General features: G+C 32.6%; 1 long non-coding RNA gene across 1 annotated transcript; it reads right to left on the reverse strand.

The window, feature by feature from the left end:
- Nucleotides 1–6508: 6508 nt before the first annotated feature.
- LOC128202608 (uncharacterized) lies at nt 6509–7672 on the reverse strand. Its single transcript, XR_008253884.1, has 2 exons — nt 7225–7672; nt 6509–6962 (listed from the first exon to the last, which is right to left on the reverse strand). It is a non-coding gene; the product is annotated as an uncharacterized LOC128202608 (long non-coding RNA).
- Between the last annotated feature and the right edge of the window lie 4106 nt (nt 7673–11778).

Consider the following 11778-nt stretch of genomic DNA (forward strand, 5'->3'; position numbering starts at 1 on the left):
TAACTTTTTTTTCTATTATTTATTTACAAAACACAATTCGCCTACTGTTTTTATTGATGGTGCTATTTTATTGAACGATTTAAGAACTAAAATTACTGATATTAAATAATTCAATTTTTTGCTACTAATAGCATATGGCAAGAAAAGAAATTTTATTTAGCGGTTAGGAAGTAATCATGTTCTGTAATAATAATTTTTAACAATTGCCCATTGCTATTATAGCAAAAGAAGGCGTTGAATTTGTAAATGAATTGTTACGATTTTTTTCCTAATATATTGTAGTTTCTCATTTCTAGCAAAATTAAATATATAAAAAATAAGTAAAGAAAACGTCTCCAAAATTGTATAAATTTTATACAATAAAATATATTCAAATTATATAATACATATAATAAACATATAATTATAACGTAGTATTAATATCTATACATGCTTCTGCTTACACTTAGTGTGTATTTTATACTAAGAACAACCAATTACATAGAAGGAATGATAAAATAAAAACTATAAATCATATGATTGCCTTCTTTCTTCTTAAATAATTAATAAAAAGAGGACGAAAAATACATCAGTTGCTATTTTTCTCAATTCAAAGCAGGCTAGTGTATAGAAAATGTTTGATATGTCAATTATTTGACAATGACAAATTTATCATTACTAAACTGTATATACGACACAGTTTATGCAAAAAGTATGCAAGTATATTGTTGAATTTGATAGGATTATACGGCTGCATAATATTTTCTATACACTAACCTGCTATAAATTGACAAAGTAGCAAGTGATAGTGTATCTTTCGTCTTCTATTACTAATTATATTTGCATAAGAAGAAAGGAGGCAATCATATGATTTATAATTTTTATCATTCCTTCTATGTAAATCCTTGTTCTTTGTGTATACGAGTGGCTTGATACAAGGCCGGTGCAAACTCTTATAATTTAGTGATTACTTGCTCTGCCCTACTGACCTGAAAAGACTGAAAATGGTCCCTAATTATAAGAGCAATTTTTACGAGAAAGAAATAGCCAGTATAAACATTTATTTATGAAGGGTCGATTTTACTGTTTTCAAAGACTAGTGCTTATTAATTGACTTAAAGAACTTCAAGATAAAAATGATATATAAAATAACATGCAAGAGTTATGTATATCAAGAAACAAAAAACTACAATCTTTTTATAAATATTATCATAAATACTATAGACTATATAATTTTATGAAGATTTTATAAAAATGCAATGATCTATTTATTAATGCAGTTACAATTGAAGGCAGGCTAAAAGGTTAGAACCTAGTGCCGTAAAAAGCATTTAAAAGAAAAACGGGCAACAACATAAATATAGAATCTATGATGGAAAAAAAAGCGCGGGAAACGTTTAAAAAAGCGGGAGTGTTTTTTGATCTTCTTTAAATTAATTTTATTTTTAATTATATAAGGATTAGTCTTATTTATATATTGTGTATTAGATTGTATATATAATTGTATATTTTGTAGTAATAGTGTTTGTTGCTGTAAATATTGGTAAGTAAATTACCTATATTAATTAGACATTATGGATCCACCTATAGACCCTGGGGGGTAGAGATGGGCAATCCACCTGGGTGGGTTTAAAGTCTGGTGGGTAAAAACCGGGTGTTTTGGGTTTATTGGGTTTAAACCCCATAAACACCCAAATTTTTGGGTGTTTATGATTTTGTACTTCATCATCGTCATCTCAGCCGCAAGACGTCCACTATACTGGACATAGACAATATTATTATGCAGCCTACAGAATAAAAAACTTTTAATTTGATTTTGAGTTTATTAAGAAAGAGATGAAAGTAAAATGTAAAACTACAGTCAATCACTGTCAGATTCAGAGTTATTACAAGCGATGAATTGTATAGGTTCGATAGGCTCTATTTCGTCTAAACTGTTATGTTCATTTACTTGCTCAATGAAAGCTTCTAAGGTATTTTCTTCATTAAACTGAATGTCCTCGCATTCAGCTTTATGTTTAAGATTCCAGTTATAACAAATGAATGAAATTTTTCAGTTCTTTCAGTTGTAAGTCGATTTCTTTTGTTATTATGTATGTAGCCTTGGATACTAAAGGAACGCTCAGTGGCTGCCGAAGTACAGGGAGCTGATAGAATACGAATCGCTACTTTGCTTAACTCAGTGGAACCACAAATACCTTTCCACCATATTAGGGGCTCAATGCTATCTAATGAGCTCCATACAAATCCTCTGGCCCAAAAGTTTTCTTTAGCTTTATAACACGCCAAATCTGCCATTACATTTGACAAACTTAAGTGTTGGCTTAAATTGTAGATAAACTCCATACCCTTAAGTTCTTCCTCTTGAGTAAGTTCGACTCCTAGAGTCCTGGGGTCTAGAATATATGCTGCAAAATGTATTGGCCTCATTGCCATATTGCATCTTGAAGATACTGATGTTAGAATCTGCTGTTTGCTTTCTTCGCTCAATGTCGAAATCTCATTTAATGCAAAACGTATCTTAGCTTGTACATCTCTAAATGTAATGTATGTGCGATGCAAACGATTCTGGTCGCTCTCTAAGTAAAATATGCTTTCAGTGACTGGTTCCAAAATACTTATACATTCCCCTGTCTTCGTCCAGAAATCATCACTTAGAATTAAATCTTTAATATCTCTTGAAATTACCACATCTTCTCTAACTGTTAATATTTGCAAAGCTATCTTATTTGCTTTCAAACTTTTTAACGAAGTAACATGACTTCCCCATCTTGTAGCACAAGGCAATTTTAGTGTTTGTGTAGAATCTTCACCCTGCCTTGATTTTATCAACAAGGAACTTAATCGTTGACTCCTTTTAACAGTTTTTATTATATTTATGGCTTGCATAATAAACACAGTTACTTCTTGTATCTTTACAATATCTTGGCACAACAAGTTAAGGATATGTGCACAGCAACCGAGAGGAACAACATGTGGATATTTGAGTTTTGTTAATTCGAATGCCTTTTGTATATTTCTAGCGTTATCGCCAATAAGTACAAGAAACTTATTTGCTCCATACACTTTCATTACTTTTTCAACTTCTTGGCTAAGGTATTCACTAGTGTGAGGATTACTTTCTGTATTCAAACTTTTAACGTATGCAGGTTGAGGTTTTGATATAAGAAAGTTTATTATTCCTTCATTTCTTAAATTAGACCAGCCATCGCACTGAAGGTGTAAGTAACTACAAGCATTTAGTTCCTCATTTAACTCAAAACGCATTTCTCTATATATTTTATCTAAGTATTTTGTCGCTAAAGCTTTACGTGAAGGTATTTTAAATTTTGGTTGCAATTTTTCGAAAAATTGTATCCATAAAGGATGTTGCACCATCGATAATGGCGTCCCTGTTACAAATATAGCTCTCGCTAATTCTGTTTTTATATGATCATCGGTGTCTTGAAACTCAGCATTTATTGTAGTGTTAGCAGACGACGAGGGGCTTATAAAAGAATCATTTGTCTCTATCTCTGACAGTCCAGACATTTTGGTTTTGGACGAGCTATCTTTTATAAGTTTCATAGAGTCTTTTAATGTTTCTGGAGATTTTGGACAAGTGATAAGATGTTGAAGCATTTTGGCAGCACTACTGAATTTGTAGACCTTATTACAAAGCTTGCAAGAAACAGACTTGTTTGGTAAAGTACGGTAGTGCTCCCATATGCGTAAATCTTTAGGTCTCCCCATTGAACCTAAAAAAATGAACGATGATTAGTTGGTCTGACGAAAATTCAACAATAGAGTGCCTATTTTTTTACAATGATTATTTCTTGTTATTTACAATAAATTTATTAAAAAAATAATAAAATAAATACAAAAAACCTTTGTAAAATTACATCTCCTCGGAGGATTAAACGCAGACGCTAGTTTATTATCGTATTGTTCTGTATTTTTCTCAGCAACTTCTTTAATTCGATTAGGTACTTACGCATATTATGTTAAAAATAAATATCTAGTACACATCTTAGGCTATCCACCATTATTATCCAATGACGACTCTCAGCTAACTATGCACTATCATCCAAAATAAACGTGTATGGAAAATTTTATCCCAGTCGGTTGAGGATTGAGGATAATTGCATCAACATACGAACATACCTACATACTTTTATTTACATAACGCAAGCTAAATAAAAGCTTGTAATAATACATCTAATTTTAAGTTAAAATTGTTAAGTGATCATGATATAATTGTATCATTCAAAAATCCACTTACCTTTAATTATTTCTTGTTAAGTATAAATATTATTTCAAATCTGCTCCCTTAATATGCACTTTTTTACTGCTTTTCCTACCTAACACGTTACCAGGAAGTCACGTTACCAGAGTCAGAGTAATAGTGAACACGTTTGACAGTGATTGTCGTCGCCTCATATTCAGCGTCGACGAATAGGGGAATCCCCAGTCATAATGTATTGCATGCGTGGCGGTCTTACTTCAAATCCATAAACAAAGAGATAATTACAGAACTCGATACTAGATGGCGCTGTTTTTGTTTGAAGAAAGTTTGCGGGCTAAAATACATAGAATTTCATCAATGACTTCCACAAAGAACAACATTTCTGTTTTTTCTAAGTCCGTATCTCTTCCGTATATTTCATAAGATATAAGCTTGGGCTACATTGTTATGCAACGTGATTTTGTCGCTGTCTTGCTAGCAGGGTTGACAGATATACGATTTAAATCGTACTCATACTATTATTTGTCTATTTTTTAATGTACGATCGTAAAGATTATGATCGTAATTCGCACAAAAACATACGACTTTTTGGTTACCTGGCAACATTTTTATTATGAAACGAACATGCTCACATCATCAGTCACATGCAAAAATTTATTGGGGATTTCCCCTTCACATCTGGCAGTCCTGCTTGCTAGAATATAGGTAAGTCAGCCACAGTTACTGACGATCGATATTTAAAGGGTATTGTTTTTGTGCTAAATATTTCATAAAAACGTTATTTAATACTTTGTGGATTATTAATTTAGTTGATAATCACTGGAAGTAAAATGGATGCTAATTTGAGAGATCAAGATCTTCGTATAAAACAGTTAATAAAAGAAAATCTACGTAAGTACTCTTTTTATACCTAGGTAGGTAAGGTATAATGAACACAAAAGGTACTTAGATCGCGTGTGTTCGAAGCATTTATTCTAATAAATTTAATTTAAAATTGTAGAAAGAAAAAAATGTCTGCCAAGCCGTAGCCGAAGCCGATCTCCAAATATATTTGGCGATAGTGAGACCCAGTGTCCAGATGATTTACCCAGCGTCGTCGCAACAAAGAAAAAAACGAGGATAAAGTAAAAGAAAATTTACTGAAAGAAGAAACAAACTGTTCTAAATGCTTAATTTATGGAGAAGAGGATAAAAGAAATGAGTATTTCGGACTGTTAGTGGCTCAAGAATTTAAATATATACGGCCATGTGTGCGAACGAGGTGTTATGAAGAAATTTTAAAGTATCTACGGGAAGCAAAAGGCCAACATGTTGATCAACTGCAACATGAAAACACTGAAAATTAATTACTTTCATTTTATTATATATAGATTTTTAAAATTTCCTGAAATATTATTAGTTAACGTTTTATTTAATATTGTAGAATTGATCAATACAATTTATAAAAATAATTTATTGGTATTACTTACATATTTTCAAAAAAATACGTAAAAACCTATTTTTTTGGGTGATTATGGGAGTTTATGGGTGTTTATTGGGTTTTTACCAAAGCACCGGGTTTAAACCCGGTGCTTTGCCCATCTGTACTGGGGGGACAACCCCCCAGGTGTCTGCAAATATAACTATCCCATTTAATAATAGTTTTGATATATTGGGTGAATCTAGTATGGACACAGATGGTTCTAGCGTTGCAAGTTCTAAACGTAAGCGAGTACGTGGCGAACGTCGCATTTGCAAACATTGCAATAAAAAACGAAGGAGGCACACCAAAGGTCTCGAATCTAAAATTAAAGATAGTGATTGTCAATGTATTGAGGATGAGAATCAAACTCTAGTATCAATACCAGTTGTAAATAATACCGAGTCTGTTAAACCTGCTTCTCCACCCAGTACTTTAAGCAGAACTTTGTACAATGCCGAGGATGTAGCTCCTTATGTCGTTCATGTACAAAAAAATGAAACACATCCTAATGATAACACTACATTTCATCCTATTGCATTTGGTCGCTTTTTACACACTAATAAGATAAATAATATAGTGAATGGTAGCCTCAAAAGAATAGGAAGAAACCGTTTATCGCTTTCTTTCTCAAATTTTGAAAATGCAAATGCATTTTTAAATAATAGTCACTTAGAAACACATAATTTTAAGGCATTTATACCTTCTTTCCATGTAACCCGTATGGGAATTGTGAGGGGTATTCCTAAAGATTGGACAGAAGAGGAAGTAATCCAAAATATATCAGTACCTATAGGTTGTGGGAGAATTCTAAAAACCAGAAGAATTAAGAAAAAGACCATTAATGAAGGACAACCAAGTTTTATTAATACTGAAACCATTGTTATTACTTTTGATGGACAAATATTACCAAAAAGAGTATTTATGTTTTACACATCATTAACTGTAGATTTGTACATTTACCCCACTATCCAATGCTATAACTGCTGTAGGTTCGGACATGTCAAGATGCAGTGTCGTTCAAATCCTCGGTGTTATAAATGCAGGCAAAATCATACAGGTGATAAATGTGAAGTAGATGAGGAAAATGTTTCTTGTATCTTGTGTAATGGTTCTCATTCAGCAATTAGTAAGAAATGTCCTGAATATGCACGTCAGAAAGCCATTAAAGAAACAATGGCCCACAGTTGTGTTTCTTATGCTGAAGCATCAAAATTTCATCCTCCCACTTCTAAACTATATTCAGATGTATTAACATCATCATCTCCGTACAATAAATCTCATTTTCAATCTTCTTTCCTCAAAGAGAAATCATCATTACCACATATTCAATCATCATATAAAAAAACAGTTACACTTAAACCACGCACTCCTCAAAAAGCACAACAAGGATATGATCGTTCTGCCCATGAAGCCTTAGTTAAGGAATATAATATTCCTGCTCCCTCTAATGGTTGTGCATTATCATCAAATAATATTGACAATAATCAATCCATCTTTGATATTATTCTCATGCTTATTAAAGTGTTATCGCAATCGAAAATGATACAAACAACTTTACCACCGTCCAACGATGCCATTTACAATGTATTTTCTCAATTATTAACTTCTCACAATGGATTACAAAGTCCTAATAATTCAGTGGAACTGTCGTAGCATAACAAACAAGAAATCAGACTTATTTTATTTGATTAATAAATATAATCCTTTTATAATAGCTCTCAAGAGACTTGGTTAAAGCCAGGATATCCTTTTAGGATTTCAGGCTTTACAAGTCTCCGTGATGATAGAGCTGACGGATATGGCGGTGTTGCCATATTGGTCAAAAACTCCCTTCCTTTTTCTTCTTTTTCGCTTCCTGTATATAGCGGCATTAATGCAGCTGCTATAATTATAAATGGTATCTGTTTTGTTACTTTATATATTCCTGATCCTACATGCCAAATATATTCACAACTAGAACAATTATTTTCAATTTTACCTAAACCTTTTCTCGTAATGGGCGATTTTAATGCTCAACACCAATCGTGGGGCAGTTCTACTTCTAATTTTTATGGTGGAAAACTCCTGACGATAATTGACACTTACAACTTATGTATTATTAACTCAGATGTACCAACACGTAGAACTGCACCGAATGAAGGGTTTAGTGCTCCTGACATTTCAATATGTTCTTCTGATTTAGCTTCTTCACTGTCGTGGTATCCTCATTCCTCTACTTTCGGAAGCGATCACTTTCCCCTCATTCTTTCTTTTCCAATTTCCATTCCCTCAAGTCGAAAGAGTGGTCCTCGGCTTAAATATAATTTATCAAATGTAGACTGGAATATTTACAAACAATATTTAGATAATAAAATATCGGAGTTACCTATTGTTTACCATGGAAATGAACATCAATGTTGTAATGACTTGATGATAAATATGAAGGAGGTTGCTGATTTATTATTTCCTGTTAAAAATAGTGCTTCAGGGAAAATTCCCTCGCCACCTTGGTGGGACAAAGATTGTACGGAAGCAATTAAAAATCGTAAAGAGGCTGAAAAAAATTATAATAATTACATGACACCAGAAAATTTTGAAATTTACACCGCAGTTTCACGTTCTACTCGAAAACTACTGAAAAAAAAGAAATTAGAAGGCTGGAGAAGATTTTGTTCTTCTATCTGTCCAGAAGTTAATTCATCAGTCGTTTGGAATAATATTAAAAGATTCAGATCTGCCTTTAGTGATCATACATCACGTTCTGCACTCGATTTAACTTTAGCGAATAAATTTTTAGATCGCCTTGCTCCTAGTTATGTGCCGGAATGCCTTTACAATATTTCTCTATCCGTCTCTGACGAATTATTCGAACTTGACTCTCCTTTTACTCTAGTAGAACTTAAAGGTGTTCTAGCTTCTATTAAAGACTCTGCACCGGGAGAAGACGGTATACCGTATTCCTTTTTTAAAAATGCTAGCGATGCGACATTAATTTACTTTTTAAATATAATTAATTCCATAATTATTTCGGGAAATATACCTACTTCATGGAAGTCTCAGATTATTATACCATTTCTAAAGCCTCATAAACCACCTTCTGAACCATCTTCATACCGTCCTGTTGCACTTTCCTCTGTCTTACTAAAGCTAGCTGAACATTTAGTGAAAAACCGTCTAGAATGGTTTTTAGAAAGTAATAACTTACTATCCCCGAACCAGTTTGGTTTTAGGAAAGGTAAGAGCACCTTAGATAATGTGAGCATTCTTATTTCAGATATTCATATAGCTTTCTCACAAAAGTTGTCAATCCTCTCAGCCTTTTTAGATATAAATTCTGCCTATGATAATGTAATAATTTCTATTTTAAAAACTAAATTACAAGCTCTAAATGTACCGGTAATGCTTTCTAATTTCATTATTAATATTTTATCAGAAAGAACAATATATATGAATTTAGATGAAGATACCAAATTATCTAGAACAGTATGGAAAGGCCTTCCACAAGGATCTGTTCTCAGTCCAATCTTATTTAACATATACACATACGATCTAGAATTATTCCTTGATAAATCCGTCAAAATTTTACAATATGCTGATGATCTTTTATTATATTTTATTGCTAAGTCCATAGAATCTGCTTCTGCCAAATTATCTGATTCATTAGATTTGTTAAAAACGTGGTTAGATGCAAATGGTCTTAATCTTTCTGTAACCAAGAGTAGTGTAGTTTTGTTTTCAAGAATGAGATCACCGCAACAAATTAAGGTGCTTTATGATAACTCATACATTCCTATAAAGACTGAAATTAAATTTTTAGGTATCGTGCTAGATAATAAATTAACAGGTCTGTCCCACTGTAATTATATTTCTACGAAATGTGAGCGTAACCTCAACATTCTTAGGTGCCTTGCTGGAGTTTGGTGGGGAGCACATCCCGTTTCACTAAAACTTGCTTATAATGGTCTTATAAGGAGTGTCATTGATTATGGAACTTTTTTGTTAGCTCCAGGAAGTTCATTTGCTTTTAAGAAATTGGATTTAATTCAATCAAAGGCCTTGAGGATTATCTCTGGAGCAATGAAATCAAGTCCCAATGCTTTACAGCTCGAAGTCGGTGATCCACCTTTGGTTTTAAGAAGACAATATCTATCTGATCGCTTCTTTTTTCGTTGTTTACAATTATCTGATCATCCGCTTATTCAAAAGTTATCTCAACTACATATCTTTATTTCGTCTTCATCTTATTGGAAACATAAAAAACCTCCATGTTTAATACAAAGTTATGAAAAATATAAATCCATAGAATCTCCCACTTTTACATCGTCCTGTTTTCCCATTTATAAATGCTCATATCAATCTTTAGTTTTATCTCCTAATATTAAATATGATTTTGGGTTATTAAAAAATGATTCAGAATTGAATGCCAAATTTATGTTTATAACTGACATTGAATGGAATGAATGGCACTACATCTTTACTGATGCATCAAAACCAGACAATAGCGATTGTGTAGGTGTGGGTGTGTTTCATTCACAATTTAATATCGTTCAAAAAATTAAACTTCCACCGGAGTCTTCAGTTTTTACCGGGGAATGTTATGGTATTTTAAAAGCTGTAGAATATATACTTTTAATGAAATTACATAAGGCAATAGTTTTCACTGACTCTATGAGCTCTTTGCAAGCTCTAGCCAAATATCCGTTTAAATCAAAACCAGTTTATCCCATTATTTGTGACATAAGACAAAGTCTTTATCCTTGCATGTTGAGAGGGTATTCCGTTTCTTTTGCCTGGTTACCAGGACACAGTGGTATTAGCGGCAATGACAAAGCTGACCTTATTGCAAGAGAGGCTGTAACTTGTGGTGATATGTATCCGTATCATAATTACTGTAGTGACCTAGCTTGTCTCCCAAAAATATATTTAAGGTATGCCTGGAAGGAATATTGGGAAAAAACAAGTACAACAAAAGGAAGATTTTATCGCCTTATACAACCCGATATTCCTTTCAAACCATGGTTTTGTAAATTAAAGCTTGGAAAGACCGCAACAACTATTATAACTCGTATGCGTCTAGGTCACGTATGCACACCTTCTCATTTATACAAGCTTGGTATTGTACAAAGTTCGTCGTGTAATTGCGGTGCTGAAGTGGCAGACTTGAATCATATATTCTTCTCATGTTCTAAATTTGACCACACCTCCCTTTTTAATCATCTCCGATCCATCCGTGTTCCATTCCCAACTTCTATTCTTACTCTACTTTCTTCCAATGATCCTATTATCTATAAAATACTATCTTCATATATATATGATAACAATATTAAGATTTAGTTATATTACATGAATACATTTATAGTTGCATCAATTGCTTTTCCTATATATTTATAAGTATATTCTCATATGTACAAGTATATGTTTCATATCCTATAAATATCCTAGACCTAATCCTTATCCTTTCTAAATTCGTTTGTGTTAGATATTTTTATTACTATTATCGTTTCCCCGTTTTGTTCTTGGCAAAATACCCTAATATCGGGGTGAACGCCACAAAAAAGAAAAAAAAAAAAAAAAAAAAAAAAAAAAAAAAAAAATCTATGATGGGCTGTTACCTTGTAATTGTTACTTTTTGGCGGATGGCTTTCGCCAGTCGCAATAAATGAAAAAAAAAAAGAAATTATGATAGGAAAAAGGGCGGGAAACGTAAAATTTGGCGGTTGAGTTTTTCTCCTTTAATATTATTTTTTTATTATAATATCGATCAGATAAGTTACAAATAACATTTATATTAGTTTATTTTTGTATATATTAGATTTCTGTAATAGTAGCTGTAAACTAGATAAGTTTTTGTATATATTTCTTTTTAATATATGGACCCCCCCCCCCCCCCCCGGATGATCCTGGGGCACGGTCCACGAGGTCGCTCTTCATGTAATTATTAGCAATAATGAGGACTCTATGTTAATATTTCTGATAATTCTGGAACAAAACGAACACGTAAATCGGTAGCCGGCAATGTGGATCAATCGAGTTATAACTTTTGATGGTCAAGTGTTACCTAAGAGAGTTTGCATATGTTATAATTCATTGCCTGTAGATTTGTACATATACTCTACCATTCAATGTTATAATT

The sequence above is a fragment of the Galleria mellonella genome, unplaced genomic scaffold, assembly GCF_026898425.1.
Source record: "Galleria mellonella isolate WM207_F2 unplaced genomic scaffold, CSIRO_AGI_GalMel_v1 utg139, whole genome shotgun sequence".
Lineage (NCBI taxonomy): Eukaryota > Metazoa > Arthropoda > Insecta > Lepidoptera > Pyralidae > Galleria > Galleria mellonella.